Source organism: Pipra filicauda, unplaced genomic scaffold, assembly GCF_003945595.2.
Source record: "Pipra filicauda isolate LSUMZ 115617 unplaced genomic scaffold, ASM394559v2 scaffold222_size1277272_pilon, whole genome shotgun sequence".
NCBI classification, from domain to species: Eukaryota; Metazoa; Chordata; class Aves; order Passeriformes; family Pipridae; genus Pipra; species Pipra filicauda.
Window position 1 is genome coordinate 122,121 of NW_024104335.1, and position 16,607 is coordinate 138,727.

Sequence of the window (16,607 nt, forward strand, 5' to 3'; positions counted from 1 at the left end):
AAAGAGTGTCAAGGACTTTCTCCTATTTCTATAAAATGAATAGGTGCACATCTCACAAAAGGAGAAACAGGATGTATTTCTAATTCACACATATTAACCAGAAGCACCAGAAACAAAACCTAGTAGATAATTGAAAATACCATCAAAATTTTACAAACTCTTCCATATGTTGGCCAGAAGTGTGAGCCATGCAAAATTCCTCTGAACAGATGCAGCCTTATAGAATTTTAATCCTAGACATATCTTTGTCAAGAGTCAGCCAACTCAGGGTAACCACATCTTAGCAAGTCACATTAAAACAAGACACCTAAAAGCTAAGAATTAAACACTCAAAAAGCTAACCTTGGTATATTTATTTGCACTCCATATTCAAGTATCTGATTTTACCTCAGAATTCAGGGTTTTTTTCCTTGGGCTGGAGGGTACTAAAATACAGAATACAGATTCTATTCTGCTCCCAGTTGCTCTCCTACATGCTCAGTACTAAAGCAAAAAAATGTACAAATGCCATTAAGGATCAAGTTCCGGTCTTCCCAATCCAAACAGGTTTTTGTGTATAAAAGTGATCAGTCAGAAGAATTTATGTAACTGTGTGAACATTAAAAGGTTGGATCTTAATCTCCTTGAGAATCATCATCAATATGACAAAGCTTTCTTAGGGGACCAGGAAGGAGAGAAGATGAGGGCATGATATTTTAACTCTACAGAGTAGAAGAAAACCTTAATTTTCTTCCCAATACATGCTCCACATTTGTACAATGAACAAATGGCCAAGTAAATGCAAATTCTAAAAATAATGTTTTTATCATAAAACAATACACTTGTTGCTTTTAATGATACAACGTTCAAAACTCATTGCTGTGGCTGTTTCTGAAAGCAATAAAATATTTTATTCCACAAATTAGGCTTTGCTTTGTTTGCATATGCAAGTGTTCATGCATATTTGGAACCTAATCACAGTGATAGTGCTTTTACACCTGCTGACTACCAATTCCTGCATGAAGTACCTTTTTGCTTGTTTTTTCGCTATGACTAAATTTATAAAGAAACTGGTAAAAATCCACCTCACTGAAGTCAATATCCATATCCATCACAATTTGGGTGCATATCAAAATGTTCAACAGACAAAAATAATACCACTGAGGACTGACACCCTGCTAATCAGTCTGCTGAGCAGTGACAGACACTGCCCTGCAACCCCAGGGCTCTCACCAGCCCCAAGCACTGCAGCCCATCAGATCCTTTTGGTGTCCCTAAAGGAGGAGGGAGGGCAGGGGCACTAAACAAAGATGTTTGCTTCCTACACCAAAAGAAAAGAGACAAGAAACTATGCTTTAGTGTCCAAGGATTCATAAAGTCCTTCAAGAAACAAGCCTCATCAGATAAAACTTTACCTTTTAAACAGCCAGTTGGAGAAGGAATGACTTTGCATGTAATCAGATGTTAGCAACAGGTTATGTACAGTTCCTCTTATCTTTCACCTCATATGACTATTGCTTTGTCTTCACCAATAGTGGTTTGTTGAGGGACAGTAGTTTTAAAGACAAGACAAAATATGCAAAACTTAACACAGTATAAAATTCACAGATCTGCCAGGTAGGTACAGTCAATGTTGCACACCCCTTCTCAGGGTTGGGTTCATCTGTTTTAACCTTGTAAATAAAACAAATAGTTGTGTCCCCACTATGGTTTTTATAGCTTACATATCCTAATTATTTCACAATAAAAACATGTGCTTTTTTGAGTCAAGATATTTTGCCTACACAAGTACAGCACGCAGCAAAGAGCGGCTGCCACTGCAGACACAGCACTTCCGAGGAAACCTGTGCTTTGCACAAACATTTTAGAAGTCACCCCTCACTCATGCCTCTGAGCTGCCCAAGTAAAACAAGCTATACTGGTAAAATAAACACATTTTGTCAATAATTACACTTGACTTTCTTCCAGTGCAGGTGTACTCTCAAAAACCTTCTTCATACCCCAACCAACAATGCCAGAAGACATTTGGAGCAGAGACAAGATGTACACGGGTAACACCCAACTTTTCCACCCAATGATTCATACGTTTCCTCCAGTGGCATGCCAGGCTCATACACCGCAGAACCTACCCAACGCTTCCCTGAAAAGCCTGATTTACTGGGATTGCACAAATCAAAGGCACTGCACGTGCAGGGAATGATGCAGCCACCTACCTCCTGCTCAGGAGCCCGCAGAAGAAAGCAGCCAAAGTAGGGTGGCTGCCCTTGTCCAGAGCTCCTTTCCAGGGGCCCTTGGGGAAGCAGGGGCAATTAGGTGCAGACCACAGAATGAGCTACCAGACCCAGATGCTTAGAAACACTATATGCCAGTACACACAGCAACCAGAGCGGCAGGCTCTGGGGTCAGAACCAGCCTTCAGCTCTTGTCTGCCTTTCATCTAGTTACTGCTGTAGTGAACCCAAAGCTTAATCAGCCTAAAGCACACTTTCCAGAAAAGCATCTGGTTTCAACTCATGTATCTGACAAGGAAGAAAAATTACAGAGCAAAATAACAGATTTGTTTCAATGGCAGATCACATCCATTGTTAAAGCGCACATCCTTTGAATATTTCAAATCTCCTAATTTTAACATCCATTTATGTTTCCAATTATGATTGTCATCCTTTCTCTGCTAGATTATAGCTTCCTTCTTCCCCTTTTCTTTAAACTTCATTAGTTAGCTATTATATTCATCGCTTGATGATGGAAGCCTATTCAACCTAAGGCGACCGAAGGCCCACACTAAGACCTTAAACCATCTTGTCCAGGAGCTGCTCTATGCTGATGACGCCGCCCTTGTCACCCACACAGAAGTAGCTCTGCAGCATTTAACATCCTGCTTTGCAGAAGTTGCTGATCTTTTTGGGCTGAAAGTCAGCTTAAAGAAGACAGAAGTTCTCTATCAACCTGCACCTCAGGAAGTCTTCCATCAACCCCATATCACCATTGGCGAATCAGAGCTCAAATCAGTCCAGCAGTTTAACTACCTGGGAAGCATCATCTCCTCGGATGGTAAGATTGACGGAGAGATAGACAACAGGTTAGCAAAGGCATACAGTGCTTTTGGAAAACTCCATAAAAGAGTATGGCGTAATAAACACCTGAAGAAAAGCACCAAGATCAGTGTTTACAGAGCCATTGTGCTGTCTACTCTTTTATATGGATCCGAATCATGGGTCATCTACCGCCACCACCTGCGACTCCTAGAACGCTTCCATCAATGCTGCCTCCGTACAATCCTAAACATCCACTGGTCAGATTATGTGACCAATACATCTGTTCTAGAACAAGCAGCAGTCACAAGTATTGAGGCCATGTTGCTGAGAACACAATTGTGTTGGGCAGGGCACGTCTCCAGGATGAAGGACCACTGCCTCCCCAAGATCCTGCTTTATGGTGAACTTGCCACTGGCTGCTGCAAGAGAGGAGCCCCAAAGAAAAGATACAAGGGCTCCCTGAAACAACATCTCAGCCTTGGCCATATTGATCAATGTAACTGGTCTACTCTGGCCTCCAATCGGGAGGCCTGGAGACACACCATCTATAATATGCTGTTTCCTTTGAGAAAGCACGCAGGATCACTCTCGAGGAGAAAAGACAATGCAGAAAGAATTGTGTCTTGCAGAATTTACCACCTAAGGAGTCTTTCTGCTGTGCCTTTCGCAATCAGACGTGTCTATCTCGTATTGGCCTTTTTAGCCACCAGCACATCTGTAAAAATGTGGGTAGAGCCCTTCCCAAATCTTCATTCGCGAAGCCTAGCCATGATGATATCCATCTCTTGACCTCATGAATAACTAAAAAAAACCCCACATCTCTTTATGCCAAATTACTAGAAATTTTTTCCTGTCTTTAAATACTGCAGGTCTTTTCTATCTTCCTAATTTAGAAGGTACCCAAGTGCCTACTCAAGACAGTGCAAGCACAACTGCTCAGAAGATCTGAAGCTGTCCTAAAATCTTTATAGGGATGAACAAGCATACAGAACTCCATCTGGATCTCCATTTCCCAACAAATTAAAAGACCTGTTGCAAGGTTAGAACATTCGAGTTTCTAACATTTAGAAATTCAGATAATATTTGCATCCCAAGTCAACAGAAAGAATGCTAGTTCTCATTATTTCAGCAAGGAAAGAAAAATCTATTAAATCATTAATTTACTTATATTATCCAGACAGAAGAGATATAAATATAATATAACCCTTGTGTTATAAATATTTAATCAGCTTAGCAACAACTAGGATCATTTCATCCCACATGGATTGTGCTACCTTTGATTAAAAACCTCAAGGAGAAAAAAAAAGACGAAGCTTGTTTTTCTTGTAATCCATTCTTTTTCACTTTCTCACCCACAACCATGGGGAGGGAAGCCACAGCACAGTCATTCAAAATTAGGTTGTAGGAAACAAATGGAGACCACATGGCAAAAACGTTATGTCCTCTTCCACATAAAATTAGCTCCTTATCATTGTGTTGCTTCCACTGTAATCCTTGAATACCCTTGAGCAAAGAGCAGTTATCGATTTGAGCCAAACTATGTGACCCAAGGGACCATGTGGAAAGGAACAGGGAACATGATACAGCCTAAAACTTGAATGAGTACATCTTATCATCTGCTAATATGACTATTAGTGTGGAAAGCCACTCAGTTCCACTTTACTGCCCGCTGTCTCCAATGCCTTCCTTATTCTCCCCTCTTATACTCAGAAAGGGCAAATGCCTTCTTCCATCCTTTACAAGGAACGTACTAAGAGAGCAGCAATGAAAGACTCCAAAATAAGTTGTGCCCTCCGATTCCTTCAATACTGTCCTTCATCTCACTTTAACAATGCTACTTTTAATGTACAGAACTCAGAACTGAGCTTGCTGAAAAACATGACCCACCCTCACCCTCTCCGTTAATGCACTCCATATACTCAAGGATCATTGGGTTGCTTGATGGATGAGAATCCCAGGGCTTAACAGATTGCCATTATGCAAGTCAGAACTTGCAGACATTTCCCAACTTCAACATGTTACATCTCTACTAAAAGTGAAAGCTGAAGTTTACCTTCTTTGGGGCTTCATTTACTGCCTTATTTCTAATTCCAGATAATCAGCTTCCAACAAAACTTGAAAGCCCATGCACTCTTACCATGCAACAAAGGAAGTCAGATTGTCCTCCTGTACTTAGACATCTGCTTTTGTACCACAACTTCTATTAGCAGACTGTTGCTTAAGAGAAACAGACTGGCAATGAGAAACAGCTCAGCAGCTTGGCATTTGTTCTACTTGTGTAACCCTTCACAAACAGCCTTCCATTTCCATGAAGGCAACAAACATCTGCTCTGTGCACATACAAATATTAAATAAACCAAAAGCTGCAATGCTGTTCAAAAATAGGCTGAATGGATAGAAAGAAACAAAGCCACATTGATATTTTCATACTCTTGAACTTCCGAGTGAAATTCTTTAATTTCTAAAAACCGATTTAGAGTAAACTAATATTTAAATAGTTCTTAAGCAGTCAACAAATAAAGGTCTATTAACAATGTTCTTCACTAGTCTACCAACGCAAAACACCACTAGGATCTTTTGAAGCCCTTTGAGAGCATCTTTTGGTGACACAGCTAAGCCACTCTATCAGGTAGCTTCTTCAGAGAGGATTACTCCCTTTCAGTGCTCCCCGACCAAGCCAACTGGAAATGGTGCATTTGCCTTTTCTGCCAGTTTAACCCTGTGATGCAGCTCACCATGAGGCAATTTCAAAGTCTCTGGATATGCAAGAGAAACAGCAGAACCCAGCTAGGGAAAGGAAGTCCCTTTCAAGGGAGGTTTGCCACTGCAGTGACTTGGCTGCACTGTTGAACAGCAGCACATTTACACTGAGAGCTTCACACATGCACGTGCAAAGAACAGCACCCGACATGGGAAACTATGTTTGTTCCCATAAATGAGAGTGATAAGACTATAAACAGAGCAAAATAACACATAGCTACTTGTTCCATTGTCCCATGCTGCCAGGACGTGGTGCTAAGTACTGCTGTAATAGGAAGTCAGACATGCTCCAGAACACAGGAAAACACTTGGAGGGACAGGAGACTCAGACTTAAAACTGGAGAGGTACAATCCAAGCGGAGCTGTTCAGCGCACATTCACATGTCAGACAACTGTCTGAGAAAACAGCTCACCATGGTTGAAGACTATCAAGAGACAGTCTCCTCACAGATATGCAGTTTTCTTGCCACCATTTGAAGGATGATTCTACATAGTAACAATAAAGAAAATCAAGCCTGAGCATCATGTCTGAATTTTGAAGCATATGAAGCTTGAAGTATGTATTTGGGACAAATAGGGAATTACATTCCTAAGTAGGAGATGAAGTATGCTCTTAAACACTTTGTTTATAAATGTTTTTTTAATCCTCAGAGACTTGTCTGTTTTGAAATTGCATTGCCATATTCCAATATTTACTTATGGGGGAGAAGACAAATTATAACTATTTTTCAAGAACATGACAATGAAAATATTTAACCTGTATTGCAAAATAGTTTGTAACACAGAAACTGCCTCATCATTACCATAGTTACTTATGCTATAGAGCAGATTTACTATTTATGTTTATCATATTTACTATCAGATTTACTATTGATAAACTATTCTGTGCATACAGAAGTGGAAATTCACACTTTTTATTTCTTATTGAGAGTGCCATGGTAGCCAAGTTGGGAACTTATTAAGCTATCTAGATTTTCAATACATGTGAAAATATCAAAAGCTCAATTTATTTATTTAGTCCACTACATTTCTCCAAAACAGTAAAAGAAACTGTCCCTCCCACCATATGTTCTTCAGAATTCCTGTAGTTGGAGTATGCGCTGATGGACAGAGCAAAAGCAGCAAACTTACACACAATGTTAACTCCTTTTCAGAGTATAACAGAGAAAAGGGAACTAATAATTCTAAACTGTGTTCTGAAAACCCCAAAACCTTACTTTTAGTTCTGAACCGTTTTTAGGAGAGCTGTTAGTTATTCATAGGACTTCTCTAATACACTACTACTTTGCCCTGTAATTCCACTATTGATCACATACTATGTTATTGACTACAAAGTTCTCCAACCAAGAGCAAAAGTACAGGTTTTTTTCCTTAAAAGGAGAGCATAAAGAGGAGACATGAACTCTGACTTGGTCAAGTCGCCTCTATGAAAGTAAAATTTATTTTTGTAATCTGTAGCAGTGGAGTTGACTTTAAAGCAATGTGGTCTCAATTTGTACTATTTTAAATCAGGATGTTCAAATATGAATAATGTTCAAAATTTTAGACAGGAAGAGGTCAAAGGGGCTACTGTTCATATAATATGGAATGGAATTGGAAGAGCTGTAAAAATCTAAACTAATAGACTGAGTATTGGAGCAACATGGTTGCCACACTTACACAGACATCCCTCCAAGTCAAAAGAAAAATCACTTGTTGCTACCCTGTACACTTTTACTGGTGTTACGAATTTATTAGGATTGCACTCAGAAAGGGCTACAATTACTTTCTAAGTGGCTTAAGCCACATGTTCCCTCCCTGCCACTGTATCCTCTGTTTCTTGCAAAACTCACTCTTCAAAGTTTAGTAGTCAGGGACAAAAACTAATCCATAAAAAAAAACAAAAAAAAAACAAAAACAAAAACGGGATTTGGGAAGAATCCTGCAAGGAAAGGGAGAAGATAACGGCCAGTTTCTCTCTCTGACACAGCTCTACAGGTAAATCCCAATGGGCCCAGCTGTGCAACACGAGGCCGTTTCACCAGGGCTGAGCCAAGGACCTCACTGGAGGCTGGAGCTCTCCACAGGCTCTCGCTCCGGCTGGCAGCTGGTGCGGGCACACACTCACTGCCTGTCTTTTGTTTTTCAGAACAAGGAGAAAACACATTTTTCCCCTCCCTTGTCTGGGAAACAGGAAGCAGATTCTTATAAAGACTCTCCCACATACAGACTGGGCAGGAAAAAGGTGGAGTTTGGCAACATTAAGATTTGTTCTTCAAATGCAGACCAGTAATTATTCTAAGGTAAGCGACAGGATGGCTGGGCTTACTAATGTTTACTCACCCTGATGCTGGTGTTTTCAAACGTATTTATATTTCATGCAGACTTACTCATAAATGTAAAAATCAGTTATTTTTACCTGAGTTTTCAGGTGGTTAGACCCTTGCACAGACTTTATTTACCTTTACATAAATGTAACTAGTGCAAATAAATACGTCTTTTTCAATATCTGTACAAGTCAATCCATTCTTAAGCGCCTTATAAAGTGGCTAGACATTTTTATCCATGTTTTATAAATGAGACTATACTGTTTCAAGTGCAGAATATAGCTCCCCAGAGCACAGGAAAAGTTCTACACCTCCACTTCAGAAACCAAAAGCTAGTACCATTATTGTCTTTACCTCAGGGGGAAAAGACCCCTGTCTTTACCTCAGGGGGAAAACCTGTGGGCTTTCTAGGAAGGTCAGCCACTTGATAACTAACTTGTATGTGTGAAAGGACAGATACTGTTGATCGTACATATTCCAGGAGCACGTACTAAAAACTAGTAACAGGAAGAGAATTAGCATGAACAGCAGGAAGGTTCTTCACTGAAAAGAATCCCGAGATGCTGTTTTGACACTATTTGTTATGAGCTACCCCAAAAAAAAAAATAATCCTAAAATAGCTTGATTGCATCACACATGAAGTTTGATATGTTATCCACCTTCACAGAAAGTACCTAACATCCAGACTGCTTTGTATTAGAGCGCTAATCTGGATGGGAAGCAATCTCTCTTCAAAAGTCATATTCCAACCACTGCGAAATGAATTTTTTTAGTGAAAAAATGAAATGAACCTGCAAAAAATCTGATTGCTTTCAGTTCCTGCATAGCAACCTTAGCTTGTGCTTGTCGAGGTCATACTGAACAGTCTTTTAGAGCTTGGGAAAAAAAAGATTTTTTTAATAATCTTAAGTGCAGTGTCTTAAGCATATTTAAAAAAAAGCATTTAACGCCATAAAAATATTTAAATATGTAGTCAATGTAATTGCTCTTCAGAGTGTTCTGTGAGCAATCACTCATTACAAAAATGCTCTAAACAAGCTCCATGAAATCAAATTATAATGAAAAAATGATTAAATTCCCCTCAGAAAACTGCCTTGTTACCGTACCTAGAATACACCCATAATTAAAACTGACTGGGAAAGCAAAGACTTGTCTTCAAAAGTAATACGTTGAACACCTTTGAGTAATGTAGCTGCATGACTGCCATGGAATAAAGCTCCCAAGCCAATAAACCAGGCACGCAGAGTCAGCGTGGTGCCACCAGCTACCTCACATTCAGCATGAGCATCTTCCCTGCCAACACATGATGCTTCCTCATCTTTAACATCCATGGGCATCAGTGCTGTTCTCTCCCACACAGAGTAAATCGAAGAACTCACATTTTCTGCTAGCTAAGCCAGTAGCACTAAATAAAGTGATGGTTTATGCTTCATTGTTGGCAGGACAGAGATTTGGGAATTAGAGATTTTTCAAAATCGTTAACAGGTCTTGCTTTTTCCTTTCTTAGCTTTAGAGTGGACCATAGTCAAGAGTTCTCTCAAGACAGCTGTGAGGAAGGAAACTTCAATTTACATCATCATTATTGTAGGTATAGTTTGACAGTGGGCACGGGAAGAAAACATGCTCCCATTTTATTTCAGTGGAAAGCCTACTTTCACTGAAAAAATGCTATTTAAATGGCTACCTTTAATGCATTTATTCAGTATGCTTTCACAGTAAGAACCCATTAAAAAGCTCTAGTCCTCAGAACATCTTAGGGGGAAGAAGCAGAAATAAACTGTCCATTGCATATCAAGCTACTGAGTAACTAGTGTAAAAGTTGACAGTTAATTTACTGCCCCCTAGTTATGATTAATGAGCTATAAATTGGCCTGTTAATAGTTCAGTTGTAAAACAAATAAATTATATGGCTACTTTTAGTGGGCACTTCTCACCCTGTGCATATACAACCTTCATTATAAGCCCTGACCACACTACCTACTCCACAAAGCAATCTACTAGGAGGGAGAGAGAGGGAAGGAGGGAGTTGGCAGAAAAGGTGCCAAAAAAACCCTCCAAAACAGTTAAACCTCTGAAATGTTTTGTTGTTCCCTTTTCTGGCCCCAGATCCTTCATGAAACAACATCTTTGTAACAGTCAAATCTTAATATGAGCACTTATCACCACCCAAGGTTCTGTGTAAGAGCAAGGATGACAGTTTTCTCGAATTTGTGTCACAACATTGTTTATATCAAGAGGTGAGACATTTCCAGTAAGTAAGGATATAAGCTATGGTGGGAAGAAAAAAAGATCGGAAAAAAAAAAAAGAGGGAGAGAAGAATACCCACACACAAGACCTGCAACAGCACAGCCTGGAGTTCTGAATTAAATCTCTGCTTCTGGTAGAGACTAATAAAATATCTGTGAAGATATAGTCTTATAGGTTGTTCTTTGATTTAAGTATTTCCAAAGGGTGGGAGACTAACTGATCAGGCCAGTTTTAAGAGTATGTATTAAAATGCGCATAATTCTGTGTCACAGCCTGAGTCTTACTTCTTAATTACTTTTTCACATTAAAAAAAAGAAAAAAAAGACTTTTCTGACTAAAATATCATCTGACATAAACTACTGCAGTTTCAGAATTACATTACAAAATTATTCTATACTATGTGCTCCACTGATATGTGTAACTGGTTGACCAAGAGGTTACCCCCCCAAAAAATTTGATATTTAATGTGAATACTTATTTTCTGTAAGTCATCTGCAGCATTCACCATGAAGAAGGCCCAGTTCCAAATCCATATTTGGGAATAGCTCTATTAATATAACAACGATGACTCACAGTGTAAGTTCTAATGAAATCTTCTATTTAGAAGCATTACATTTATAATATTTTCCCCATATAAGGTTTACAGTTTAAGCCTTTACACATACATTGTTAATGAATATAAAAATGTCTAAAGTACTTCTGAATGCTCACACATGCAAAAAAAGTTTCAAAGAAAACACATGTGAGATCATAAATCTTGTGTTGTAGGAAAAATGCTATGTGAACAGCTACACTGAATATAAAGGGCAAGAGAATCATAGAATGGTTTGGCTTGGAAGGGACCTTAGAGATCACCTAGTTCCACCCCCCTGCCATTGGCTGGGACACCTTTCACTAGACCAGGTTACTTAGAGTTCCATCCAACCTGACCGTGAACGCTTCCAGGGATGGGTCATCCACAACTTCTCTGTGCAACCTGTTCCAGTGCCTTACAGTACAGAATTTCTTCCTAATATCTAACTTAAATTTCTTCCTAATATCTAACCTAAATTTCCCTCTTTCAGTTTGAACCTATTACTCCTTTTCCTATCACTACAGTTCCTGATGAAGAGTCCCTTTCCAGCTTCCCTGTAGGCTCCCTTCAGATACTGGAAGTTTGCTATGAAGTCTCCACACAACCTTCTCTTCTCCAGGCTAAACAGACCCAACTTCCTCAGCCTGAATACTTTAAATAGTTTAAAAAGAACCAATACCCACAACTCACTATAAAAGAAACAACATTCCTGAAGGTGGAGATAGAGCCTTGTGTTCATTGTCACTCTCCTCCAACTTCTGATGGGTCCATACATCTCTCCACAGTTCCTACAGGAGAGCCGACAGTAAAGTAAGTGGAGTCTTTTCAGGCAGAGCACAGGGAAGAGTACGGCAGCCAGAACCTGCAGTAAAGAACATCCACAGCAGAGAGGAGCAGCAGTGGTCAGAAACAGCCAGCAGCCCTTTCTGCGTGTGGGAAATGGTGCTGGACTGAAATCCTGTCCCAACCATTCAGCCATGTCACTGTGCAGTAATTGGATGGTAAATACGGGATGCAGGGGAGTGGAGTGAGAGACCTGGAGAAAGTATTTTATAAAGGAAACTTCTGCTGTGTATAGAATGAGAGCATTTGCCACATTTTGCTTGTCCTTGGGCACTGTTCTCCCTCTGTACACATCCAGCAGTTAGAGCAGCCTCAGATCTCAGTCATCATCTAAACACTACTGAAACATCATCCCCACATACACTGCAGTAACCCTCCTCCTCCAAAAAAGAACAAAATAAGGCCATTAAAATGACATGTGAGAAGCCACCTCACTTTGTAACTGAAGTACATGAATGAAAATCACTGTCAGCTTCAGGAAGTGGAAGAGTGAACCTGTAACTAAGTTACAAATGAGCAGAGGGCTGGCTACAGCTGACAAGAAAGTACTAAGATACCTCCAGTGAGGCAGAGGTCAGCCAGCAATGCTGGCATTTTGCATCTTAGCTTACATTTTCTGATACCATAAAGCATCTAAAGATGACTCTCCAAAACTGGATCCCCAATCCAACAAAAACTGAAGTGGATAATCTACATTTTTGGCCCTAATCTGATAAATCTGCACTGTGCTTTCCAAGGATAACTGTCTGTATTGCTACCCTAGATTTCCCCTTTTTTCATGACAGAAAGTATGGCAATTTGGGAGGACTGTAAAGCAGTTCAAACAGCTGCTTCTCCTCAGATAAGATATTTGGGTGCTCATACTACCTCTGTCTGCCAGATGAGCTGTTTCAAAAGGCTTTCACGAACCGTTTGTCACATCCTTCAAAGCTATTTTTCCTGCAGTTGCAATGAGACTTAATAAAAAAGCCTTCTGAAGCAGGCTTACTATGCTCTTTCCTATTTCTACTTTTTTGGGCAAAACAAACATAAGATACTACTTTTTCTCCTCGGCTTGCTTTGCGTCAGCACAAGACGGAAGCACACAAGAAAAATAAATTCTTTTTCAATTTCAGTGCTTGGCTCAAAATCAAAAGTCATTAGTTTAAAGCAGTGGCTTGGAGAAGAGGAAACATCTTGGGGCCAACAATATTTTATCAGTCAGTTGAGCATCCATTAATCATTAAGATACTCCTAAGTATTTTGTCCCTGTCCAACTTGAATTTGTTTCAAGGCATGAGTTAGTTCTGACTGTGATTATATATAATCACCTTCATGTACACACAGAACCAAGATTAATGCAGCAGAACTCAAAGAGCATTTGCAGAAGGGCCCAGGGCTGCACTGAGCAGAAGGGAAATGTCAAACTATTCCAACTCTAAGGTGAAACACCAATGTCACAAGTTAAACACAAATTTTTCAAGAAAATTGAGCAAGTGCTCCTCAGCAGCACAGGCACTGAGATGCTGAGCTGCAAACACTGCATTTTCAAAGCTTTCACCCCTGCCAGATTTCTGAATGCACAATCTAGCTACATTCCTCTGGTTCTTACAAATGTCCCAGGAAAACATGCCACACAGCAGTTGTTCAGCAGTGCAGTCAAGTAGGGCCACGATGAGAAGATAAAAATTCTTTAATTAACACTTAAACATTGTAGTTTGTGCTACATATTTGTTTCATCACGATGGGGGTTTGGGATAGCCACTATGCAGGAGTTGCAGAGATTATTGCTTAAACAGCCGTCTTCAGACAGCTGTCAAGTTTTTAACCTGCACTGGTTTGGAAAACATTGCAGACCAAGTGTAGGTAGCATGGCCTTGTCAAAATTGCCATGACAAGCAGAAGAGAATCTTGTGTTTCTCTGACTAGGGCCTTTGGAAAGCCCAATTTAGGTGCAATTTTACCGAGTACACTGTCAGTATATCTTACGATATTTGAAGGAAAGTCAGCAAGTTCCCAGTTGTCCCGTGGAGGTCTTCACTTCTACAATTCATAACCTACTTACCACTGCAGCAAAGCTTTCTTGCAGAGGGCATGGTCATTGTGAAGGTACACCAGAAGGGCATGGTTCTGTCTGCATCACTACAAAGGTTTTAGGAATGCATAGGCCCATACATTATGATTCCAAAAGGCACAGGAAGCTTAGATCACATCACCGAAGCTCAAGCTGCATATTTGTTTCGGGTGCATTGAGGTCATATCTTGTGAAATGCATGCTTGGATTCACACCCTTCCTTAAACTTAAGTCATTAGGAGAAAAAGAGGAAATAGATGTGTAATAAACAATATTTGTTATTTGACACCCTACCAGCATGCAAAGACTTCTACTATCACTAATTCCAAATGGTAAATGGACAAAAGGAAAGAAAAAACAGCAACTGCAAAGAGAAAAAAATTATGCTGAAATGATTACAGTGTCAGTGCATTTTTCACTGCCACTGTGTCACAACACAGCACCATGCAAATAAAGGAATATCTCCCAAGCTAGGATGATCTTCAAAAGAAATCGTTTATAAAAAGAAACTTTGCAATGCAAAGAAATATAATCAGCACACTGCAGGTTAGCACACAACAACAAAGCTGACTTAACGACACCGTCAAAGAGATGCTGGCAGGTAAGATTTCTGCTCCTTGTCTCAGGAAGATAAGGTGCTTCTTCTAACTCAGTGTCCTCTGACGAATCTCAGCACCATATCCCTCTGTCTCCACAGACATGTGTAACCAATACCCACTTCAAAAAGCAAGAGTGAACATGCCCATGTCCAGTGTGACCTGCTCAAAGAATAGCCATAAATCACTGTTTCTAAGTGAAACTCTGGATTTTAGTTGTGTTTCCAGTTTATGTTTGTTCAGTTCTTATGTGAGTGTCAACTGAGGTGCGATGGAACAGCAGAAAGGCAAGGCAGGGGGAGCTTTTTGAAACTATTTTCAAGCATCTTAGCTCCCTTTGTAGTCTTCCTCCTCCTTCATGAGTTTAAAAGTGCAATTAGGGCCTGACCAAAACATACACAGAGAAAAAACTAATTATTGTGATGACTTTTGCTACAGTGCTGTCTTTACAAGCAAAACCAAAAGGAAGAATCAAGATTTTCCTGAAAATTGGATCTGAAGTTTTGGGGAGTACTGCAAGGTGTCAAAGACAGAACTATTGAAAAGTGAGCATCTTTTGTATAAAGATGTAAGGGGCTTCACATAAAGCCTGTACCTTAGAGTTCTGCTGTTTTCTTCATTGTTTTTGTGTGGGTTTGTTTGTTTGGGTTTTTTTTTGTTATTTTACATCAGAGAAGCTCAAAGCTTTCATGCACTACACTGTAAGGAGGAATCCCATGCTATGTCCCCTCCATATGCAGGTACCTGATGCAGTATTTGCCCTACAACATTCCACCCCAATGAGCTCCCCTCTCCTCAAGTGACCTACACAACAGGCTGCTGCTCCACCTGACAAGTGGAACACCATGTCCCAAACAAAAACCCCTAAAGATCAAAACAAGCCTTTCTGCTGACATGGCAGAAGTTTAGGCTAAACAGGAAAACACACTTGAAGCTCTTTTTCCATTACCTTGCATTATTAAACCATCTAGGCAAGAGATAAACATAAAAGGAATTTCTTTAATTAGATAAATTCACTCCTCAGCATCTGTTGTTTAATAAAGCAAAGCACATCAGCATGTTAGAATCAGATAATATTTGAGTCTCCCACAAACTCACAGCTGAAGCTCCTTTTTCATGCAAGCATTTGGGTGCCACTGGTTTTACTCACTGTAATACAACACTTCCAGTTAAATGCTTGTTGTAAAATGTAATGCCAGGTATGCACAGGGCCACAACAAGTGAAATTCCTTAAAATGATTATGCAGCATCTTGCAAGTTAGAACAAGGCAGAACAGATGTACAGGGTGATCTTGTACAATGTATTTCCCTGAAGTTCTATACCATCCATTCATTTTTAATAAACCTCAAATCAATTAAAGATTGTGCTTCTTGTAACTAAAATCTAAATTCCTTTAACACAAGCAATATCCATTACCTTTTGCTTTTCAGCACCATTTCTTAATTAACTCTCTAATATAATCTCTCAAAGGGTCAAAAACCTCTGTAAAAAAAGCCAAGTTAATGATAATATATTCTTAGCCTCTATCTACTACAAACTCAATCCCATTGAGGGACAAATTCATATCAAAGCTTAAAATCAGATACTCTACGATAGTAACTTCCCATTATGTTTGATCTTGTATCCAGTCAGCTAGTGGAATTTTCATTACAGTTATTAAAAAAAAAGCATTAAGGATATGCCAGGAAGATGTTAGCACCTGTCTACTCTGACATTAAGAAAACCTAATCCAAATAAAATTTTAGAATTTTTAAAAAAATCAGTTTTAAACACGTGTTGGCAAAGCAAAGGACCCTTCTAAGCAGCATTGTGCAGACCAGCACAGCCCAGCCGAACCACACTGCCAAAGTATTCCCAACCTGATCCCCTTGCACTGCTCTCTGCCTCTCCTGTGCAGAGATTGCCAGTCAAACCCATGGTCCATGGCACAGTTAAAGCACTTAGGCACTGGGGGGTGAGTCTGCAGCTATAATCTGAAATACACCCGGGCTTTTTAGGAACAGAGCACTAAAGGCAACTGCCCCATGAGGCACTTAGCACAGTGCTTACTCATTACAGAAGGTTAAAAAGCAGCACCAAAGTAAAGGGACACCCCAAGACTAACAACTGTCTTCAGTTGTCAAGTTACCAGCCAAGCTCAAAACAACAGTTAGCACTGAGCTGTGAAAGTACAAATCCTCTTCAGATCAGGTATGCTGTGCTAAGAAATAAA

The 16,607-nt window shown here is 39.8% G+C and overlaps 1 protein-coding gene across 4 annotated transcripts in view; it reads right to left on the bottom strand.

Annotated features, from left to right (window-relative positions):
* The window catches only part of MOB2 (MOB kinase activator 2), a 113,825-nt gene that overhangs the window by 41,360 nt on the left and 55,858 nt on the right, over nucleotides 1-16,607 (bottom strand). The gene's annotated exons all lie outside the window — the stretch shown is intronic.